Here is a 9553-nt window from a genome sequence, read left to right on the forward strand (position 1 = left end):
TGACATATTTAGCCCTCTCCCTAGTCTGCAAACATTCATGTGCAGCAATTGTTTTCATAAAACGATGCAACATTTATGAGCCAATGAAAAATCAAATCCAACGATCTATCTAGAATCTCTTCAACAAACACAAATGGCACATTTCTCTCAAACAACTTCTTTACAGGTAGACAAAACTCATCCATGAAATTCTCATCAAAATCCTTGAGACAATCCTCACCATCTAAGAAAAATACATCATCCTCTAAATTCTTCAAATCCCAACCATAATCCAACATCTTCAAACCCCTCAAATCGCAACCACAGTAAAAAATGTTCATATCCCACCCATCCTCCCTAGGAAAAACCATGTTACTTTTAGAGTCTCTAAATAAAGTTTTGACCCTTTCTTTGTTGCCAATCTCAAATTCATCCACTGATTCATCTACAACTTCTCCTAAAGATACTATATAAGGATCTCCCAACTTAATATCCAAATCAAACATAACATCAAAAGGAGTCAACTCCTGACTCATAACGCCACAAGAACCAACAACATCTATAAATGGGGTCACTCCAGGACACCCAACCACATCACTTAACTCATCAATAATACAAGACTCCATCGAGTCTTTCACACAAAAAGAGTGGTAAACACCTTTCATAGTATCCTTACAAGCAACCTCACAAGAAACATCATCATTACAAATAACATCTTCACAATGCAACAACTTTGGGTCAATAACCTCAACCAAAGACTCCTCAACTACCAAATCCCCAACTACCTCCTTCAACTCTATTTTCTTGATTTTAAACCGCTCTCCCCTCAAGTTCTCAATCCTTTTTAAAGCCTTACTCAAACTTTCTCTCATATCCTCTTCAATGTCACTCTCAAGATATTCAAAACCCCAATCAGAATCATCACGAATCCTAGGAGAACTCAAAGAAATTGAAAGACTATCAGATGAAGTTTTCTCTTTGTCATTGTTGCCTAAATCAAAACAATTATCTACACAACTATCAAGAAGCATGAGGTTAGGTCTACTCAACACAACATCATCAACACCACAAACAAAAGCCTCTCCAGGGCTACTCAAACCATCAACAACCAACTCACAAGACTCATCAGAGTCAACAACACCAATACCAAAATCACAACATGAGTCAGAACCTAAAACCTCCATACTCTCTTGATCAACAAACTCATAACCAAACTCACAAAAAATCTCCACAAACTCATTAGGTAACAAATTATAACCCTTAACTTCATCTTGGAAACTTACAGTTTCTAAGCCCTCCCCCTCATAGTTTTCCAAAAGACTCAAAAAATCATCCTCTATTCTCTCTTCATCTTTTAAGCAATCAGATCCATCTATACTATCACCAAGGCAAACAAGCTCACTCTCTAAATTGTCTTTACTCTCTTCAATACTGGATTGTTGTATGTACCAGGTAGCAGCCACTCCTTCAAACAAAGCACTAGCTTCCATGACCTATTTATTGGCTGACCAATTGTGGTAGGTAGCCACGTTCTGAAAATGATCTAACCAGGTAAGAACATCCTCTGTGGGTAAACTTGAAAAAGGTTTGGGATGGATTTTGGGATCAGGACGGGTGTGATTTGGGGTGACTAAGTGATTAAGGATAGTCTGATTAGTGTGATTCTAGCCTAGCAGGGCTTGATTCGTCTGATTCACTTGGACAATCAAATCACTAATAGCATGAAAACGTTGCTCCATGTGAAGGGTGGGCACCCCAAACTCGGGATTCATTGATGCGTCCTCAAATTGGGGAGAGCCAGGGGTTTGACAGGGTGAAACAGAGTGGCTCATCTCAGCCACCAGGTCTCTTACAAGGCTGAAGAATAGCGTAGGGCACTGAAGGGACAGAGTGTGCATAGAGGGAAAGTTGCTACCCCACGTCTCCACCAATGTAGTGTGCACACAGTTAGCTCAATACTCAGAATCCCCCCATGTGTTGGGCGTCCTCTTTCATTATGTAGCCAGGGCTCAATGTACATCAAGAAAGGTTCTCCTCAAGAAGGAGTCATAACTGCCTAACTACCGAGGGCTCTACTTGTGGACCAGCCACACTACAATAGTATCCCTTTGTAACGCATCATAAATTAGAGAAATGAAATCATGAAAGGGTTGTTTTCACACAACACATGGTAGGTTTATAGTTGAAATTGTTTGAGCATAATGAGTCATATATGTTGCATTTTCATTTAAGTATGGTATCAAAAGGAAAATCCCTAGATACACAGCACCCGGATGCCTAGTTGTGACCAACACTGTGTGTGTAGGTTCCTTTATTGTAGAGTAGTATGTTGATCTTTAGGGAGATATTATGTGATGCTAAAATATTCTTGGATCATTATATATATATATATATCATGAGATGATGTTGTCACGTTGTCGAGTGTTTTTGTGAAAATTGAAAACCCCTAGTCAAATTGTAGCTAGGTTTAATTTTTTATAGCTTAGTTGTTTGCGTGATTGTTTGAGTTAACATTTTGTAGTTGGATTTCCTGTGTCTATCTAGCTTAGGATTTTTTTGGATTTCTTGTGTTTGGAAACTTGATAGCCTTGGTCGAGTTTGGTATTTTTTTGACAAATTGGAGCTAGCTATAGAGATGGCTAGTAGTTGCTGAACATTATGGAACTGGTAAGTTTTCTTATTGAGACTCTTGCACATCACAGAGATTATGGGTTCATCACAAGCATTTCAGATTGCACTTGTCAGTTACAATGAACTCAGGGGTCATCTCTTGTTCTTATAATATACTTCCATGACATGGGTTGGGTTTATATACATTTTGCACTATTATTGAGCATTAGCACAGCATGAGGCCTGCTGCAGCTATATGCAGTACACTTTAGTTACACGTGCAATTAAGAGAGCACCTTCTTTGAGCACGCACTGTTTCTTGCATGCATGAGAGTTGGGATGTTCATCACCAAGTTAAGAACTTTTGGTTGAGTGGGTAAGGTGGTTGGATGAGTATGAGGATTGTGAAGGTTGCCACCAATTGTGAGATGGGTTGCTTCCTTGGTTAACGTCTTGAGGACCATTATTTCTTGAGTGACAATGAGATTTTGGATGGGTGGAGTGGAGTACAGTATTTCTTTTGTTGAGAATTGAGAGAGTTGAGGTTAAGAATTTATCTAATAAAGAAACTTTGTTTGCATTATGCATGACGCATGAGCACATGTAGATATGCTAGGCACATTCTTCAGTGCATTCATAATTTTCATGTGAGCATTGGTTGATTGGTTACATATCATGGATCCTACATTGCATATTTTCTTGAATCATGAATGGATGGACACAACACACATTTTTCAAACCATATCCTTGTTAGGGCACATTGCATGGAAGAATAGGTTTATATAAAGAGAACTAGGCACTCCGCGCCTAGCCTCAGCCCGGCTTTTCGAAAAAGAAGACTTTATTTTAAGAAAATTCTCTCTCTGCTTTTCTCTCTATCTCGTGTAGAAAAAGAGCGCACTCTTTGTTGGGGTTGCATGGAAAATGCGAGTGACGGTGGGGTTAAAAGCTGAGGGGGTCCTGGAGGAGCTCTTTGGAGCCAGCAACAACCAGGTCCAGGGTGTCGTGAACGTCGGCGAGGGAGAGCGGCTGCTTGCGGCTGAGGGCCCACGTTTATGCCAGGGCCAAGATGTTGCGGATCTCCCGGCCATTGAGGGGGTGGCCGTGGGCCACCACGCTGGGCGGGGCGGCTTGGTCAGGTAGGCCGGCGCTGGCCAGGAGACAGCGCCAGATGAGGAGGCGCTCCGGGTCGTCGAGGTCCCGGTACCGGATGCACAGCGAGATGCGCGACAGGAAGGCGCCGTCGAAGGCGCGCACGTGATTGGTGGTGAGGAAGAGCACCCCCGCAAAGTACTCCAGCAGGCACAGGAACACGCCCGTCATCAGGTTACGACACGTCCACGCCGTCGCTGCGCCGCTCCAGATAGTTGTCTGCCTCAGCGTCGTGTTCAGCACGTGCCGCAAGCTCGTCTCCAGCTGCCTCACCTTGCCTCCCAGCTCAAAGGTCAAGATGGCCCACAACGGCCGGTGCAGGCTCTCCGCCAGCGTCTCCGTTGTCAGCGTCTTCCCCATCCCCGACGGCCTGTAGCACAGCACGATGCATCCCTTCCCCTTCTTCGCTATCACGTCCACTGTCTTGTGTTCATCCTCCGCCCCGCCGACAGATACGTCCACACCAGCCCCCCTCAGCATCTCCTTTTGCTTCCTGTTCCGCATCACCAGCTGATCGTACGCTCTGTCGTTGAAGGCTATCTCCTTCAGCCCCTCCACCTTGAAGCACCCCCATTGTTTCGAGCTCAGCGAGAACCCATACATGATCCCCAGCCCCCTCTTCAGCTCCTTCGCGCTCGGCCTCTCCTTCCTCCTCTCCTCGTGTGTTGACACCCCCCGCAAGAGCTCTAGCAGCGGCTTCGCGTCCTCCAACGGACAATCGTTATAAATAGCTTTTAAGCCTCCTTGGGCAGAGCCGTGAAGATCCTTATATAGAGGAGGAGGGTCGTAGCTCGAGGAGGGCAGCGGGGGCAGGTCGATGATCGAGGCGGGCGCAGGTCGAGGCGGGCAGGTCGAGGCGATGCACGCGGTGCGCAGCTCGAGGCGGGCAGGTGCTATCGTGGCACCTGCCCCCGCCATCTTCGTGGGGAGGCTAGGGGCTGCCACGTGGTAGCAGCCCCCGACCTCTCGTTAATATACAGTAAAGATGTTCATTTTAAGGACTCTAAGGGTTTGTAGACCATATTGGAGTTTATGAAGAAATTGAAGGAAGGAACATGAAGGAAATTTTTGTTTGGTCGAATACACAAAGGATTCAATAAAGGCTTGGAAGGATGGTGAGGTGTGAATGCCCCATCATGTTTGGTGATTCCATGTTTTATGGGGGGTATAAATATGAGGCAACTTGAAAGACATGTTTGTGTGAAGAACCATCGGAGGAGCTTGATTATGGAGCTATTGCTAGGTTGATATTGTTGTTCAATTGCCAGAGCTCAGCTATTGGTGTCATTGAAGAAGATTCACCATATATTTCTTTTACATTGCAAACAATAGCAACACTTTGGAGGTTGAATGGCTTGTGCCATTAAAGCTCTAGGTTTACCTACAAGATCTTTCCATCCTTACTAGGTGGCATCTATCAAATTATGGAAGAAAGTTTGAATCAATCTTTGGGCATGTGAGAACGGCACTAAAAAATACAAGCAAACATTACAAACCAAGAAGAAATATAAAAATTGAGGAAGTTCGTGCTAATTGAGGATGGGAGAAGAATGTTGGATTACAAGCATTGGTAACTGCCAAGGAAGCATTGGAAGGGCACTGCATTTACGAAGGAGGTTTTTTGAGCTTCATCTCGCCATACTAATCACAATGTTGAGATTAACAATGATAGAAGCTGAGATTATTCAAATATTAAGGGTGTAAGTATGACAAGGAAGTACGCTCGCAACTTTGGAATGCACCATTAGAGAAGAAGACATTGTGAGTAATGGATTCGAATTTTCGAATGTGTTCATAGAGCTCAAATGACCTGTGATATCAGAAAAGGAATGTCACTGGCTTTTGATGGATCGCGAGCAGAGACAATGGCATATTCCATTGATGAGTCGGTTGTTCTCTATGTTCAATTAGGAAAAATATAGGCTATGTAGTTAATAACGGGCAGGACGCATTCAGAAGCACAACAGATATGGCGGCTTGATTAATGACAATGACGGTGGCCTACTCGACGTGTGCGGAGGATTGCTGTTATTGATGATTGAACGACATTTTTTATAAAACACAAAATGGCAACTAATGTTAACAAGGCAGGGTGGTGCATCAAGTTTTGAGGTAACAAGTCAGCAGCTCAATGGAATTTGATTTAACGGCTTTGGCATTCTAAAAGGCTTGGCGATATAGGCATCGCAAGGAAACACCGACTGGTTGATGGCATTATAGGAAAAAACATTGTTTGTTGATGATGCACGGAATTTGATGGTCAACATAGATGATGACACGTGTCAGTGTTTTTAAAACACTAAAGGCTTTATAGCCTTAAGGCGTAAGGCTTTACATTTTTATTGAGCTTTAAGCGCTTTCTTCTAGTCGAAACGTTTTGAAAAGCAAGGAAGTTTAAAAAGCCTAAGGATTCTTAGAAAAGCCAAAAGCTTAAAACACAACGTGAGAGTTCTTGTGAAAACTATATAAGGAAGTAAGAGAGTCCTAACCTTGGCCCTACCCCAAGTAATCAAATTGTATCTTGTGAGGAGAGTAGAGGGTTGCAAGTGGGAGTGTGAACTCTTGCCGTCACTACAAGATACATGTCTCATACCGACGTTCAAAGAGATAAAAATGTTCACAAAAAAAATTGCCCCCATCGTCGCTAAACACGTCCGTATTAGCAATGCCATAGAACCATCGCTATCGGCGTTACTATTTGCATGTGCGACACAAATAACGATGCAAGTAGCGATGCTAATACTCGGGGAGTCCACCTTATAGAACATGTAAGATACCATGCGAGTTTAAAAGAAAGGGTATATTTATCATGTTGACTTAGAATTTTCTAAAAACAGAAGGGGCTTATAAATGTGCTCAATGTAAATTCACATTATGGGTCATTTTATTCCAAATTTCTCAGAGGCATAGTGGGGAGTCAATTGGGGGGGGAGGGGGGAGGGAGGGATGTGCTCGAGATGTGTCTATTTGAGAACCCCAAATAAAAGCCATGTCTCCTTTACCACCACTTTCTCTCTTGGTATACAAAGCGTTGATTTATTTTCAAATCACTAGCATGTTTGCTTGGGATCTTCGTACTTCATAAGGAGCCTATACTTCTTTCAACATCCACTATTAGCTATTAGTTTATAACTTTCACATTCAAATGAAAAACATATGGTCTATAAGGAAAATACTAATGCTTTCTCTTTGTAAACTCCTCAATGGAAACCCTCAAATAGCATTGCTCCTTCCCTCCACAAAAATACAAAAGAAAAATCTATGCTACAAAATCCTACAATACGGTTTTGTTGATATATACCTCACTTTTACCAATCGGTGGGTGCTTTCTCCTTTGATCACCTTATTATCCTCTACATGCTAAGACCACTTGCTTCAACCTATGAGGATACATCCTCCTTTGTGATCTCTCTACAAGGATAAAATTGAAGATTGAGACCCAGTATCCTCCTCATAGCTAGACTTGGGAGGGGTACAATTGCATCTCAAGCCCCCCTCAAGTCTTTGGGTCCTTGCTTTATTTTTTGATCTTATGAAAATGTGGAATATCAAAAGTATGCTTGAGATTTGAACTTTATGCTCAACCAGAAAATTTAGAAGAAGACAATATTTGAAAAGAAAAGCATCCATCAAACACTCTTATGTTAGGTCACCAAATATGGATGCAATGAAAAAAATTGGCTAGCTTGATGGTGCACGTCATGAGTGCCATGAATGGTACACAAGACATGGGGTTCATTAACAAATTTTATCTTAAAGCACTCCTCTCACCCCTAATAATGAAAAAAAAGAATAATCTTCACATTATCATGTGTTCCAAAATCTTTGAATGGATTAGATTAGAAACCCACTTTAATTTTGTAGAGGTTAATTGTTTTGCGAATGGAAGAGAGGGAGAATTATTTTGTGAAAGCACAGAGAGAGAGAGAGAGAGAGAGAGAGAGAGAGAGAGAGAGAGAGAGAGAGAGAGAGAGAGAGAGAGAGAGAGCATGAATATATGGCAAGCATGGCATAGAGAGAGGGTCAGCACAATCCTAATATGTCTATCTTCCCTCGAGCCAGCGTGGCAAAAATGATATGAGTTATCAACATCATCATCATCCATCGGATCATCATTCTTACTAGCAACATTTCTTCAAGTCTTAGCAGAGAATTGGTATTGCAATCCATAGCTCCCCTTTGCATTCAATCAAATATTAAGAAGGCAAAGGTGGAGTCATTATGGATGCAATACTTCAAAGATCCTTTGTAGTGGTGGGGATTGAGACAATTGCAATAGCAAGGTAGTTTGCCCCAATATATCTAATTACAATGCATTCAACCTTTGCATCTAATTATGATGTATTCAACCTTTGCAAAACATGAAATCTTATGAGCTCTTATAGAAACATGGCTTTTTCCTGGCTTTTTCTTTCACCCCACTACAACGCCAAGCCAATGCAAGGTCTCCATATTTCAAGCACAAAGTGACAAGAAAAACCTTGTGGTTGGATTGTTGATACAATGCAACCCGATATTTTGAAGAGCTAAAAAAAAAGCATCAATGCTAATAGTTGAATTGAGCAAAGCAAACCCTCAAGAGGAGAAAGGAACTCCTTTCTAGAGGAAATTGCTCATGTTGTGGGACTTTTGAAGGCTTGTGCAAAGAAAAATGATCTATTCAATGGCATAAGTCTACACGAGGAAATTCGCAAAAGAGGGTTTCTTGAAAGAAGCCCCTATATTGCAATCACTTTAATAACTATGAATGCTAAATCTGGGGCTCTTACAAAAGCACAACAAGTGCTTGACGAAGGTACTATTCATGATATATTCTCTTGAACTACACTGATTGCAGGATATGCACAAAATGGCCAGGGAAATAAAGCTCTAAAATTCTTTGATGAGATGAGGCACAAAGGCCATTTTCCTGATTCAATCACCCTTTACATGTGCATTGAAAACCTATAATAGCACAATAGCACTCGATAAGGGCAAAATAATTCACGATGAGATTGTTAGATTAATGTTGTTGGAGAAATATGTTGTACTCGACAATGCTTTGGTGAACATGTGCCCTGGTTTGGTGCATTGGGAAAAGCACAAGGAGTGTTGGATGAGCTCCCCGTCCAAGATGTAGTCACTTGGAACACACTAACTGCAAGATATGCACAACATGGGCAAGGCAAAGAAGCAATGAAATGTTTTGATAAGATGTGATACGAGCAACACTCCCCCACTGCAGATAGCCGCCTTATTTGTGCCTTGAACGTAGGAGCACTTGGCAAGGGTGAACAAATTTGTGATGAGATCACTAGGGTAAGGGGGCTGATAAAATGAAGGCCCTCCATTTAGTGAATGATCTATTGTTGCAGAACAATGCCAATTCAAGGACATTATCACTTGTTTTTTCCCTGAAACTAATGATGTGTTATTCACAAATTGGAAGAAGGGGCGTGCCAAACTATCACTAAAATGGTGCTGATTCCTTTTTTTTGCAAGGCTCACTACAGTTACAATTCTTTAGGCATTTTTTTAATACATGGAATTCAGAGATATGCAATCTCCACGTGAACTACTCATTAGCTTCATCCAAAATTCTAATGGAGAGCAACTTTTAACCTTACAAAGCCATGGCAACAAGAAAAACTCATAAGGCCAATGGATTCGAAGAGATCAAAAGGGGAACTAGTAGCTATCATTAAACCAGCCCCTTTACCCTAGACTCAGGTGGTTAGGGAGAAATGCTATGCATGAGAATGCTTTGTTGGTGATCCCAACTCTCTCTCCACAATAACTCACCCACTCTTCCTCTCTCTCTCTCTCTCTCTCT

The 9553-nt window shown here is 42.0% G+C and overlaps 1 pseudogene; it reads right to left on the reverse strand.

Moving 5' to 3' along the window:
• Positions 1-3531: 3531 nt before the first annotated feature.
• Positions 3532-4659, reverse strand: LOC148033632 (uncharacterized; annotated as a pseudogene).
• Positions 4660-9553: the final 4894 nt, after the last annotated feature.

Source organism: Lygodium microphyllum, chromosome 7 (assembly GCF_053477565.2).
Source record: "Lygodium microphyllum isolate KBCC chromosome 7, Lygodium_microphyllum_v1.1.10, whole genome shotgun sequence".
NCBI classification, from domain to species: domain Eukaryota; kingdom Viridiplantae; phylum Streptophyta; class Polypodiopsida; order Schizaeales; family Lygodiaceae; genus Lygodium; species Lygodium microphyllum.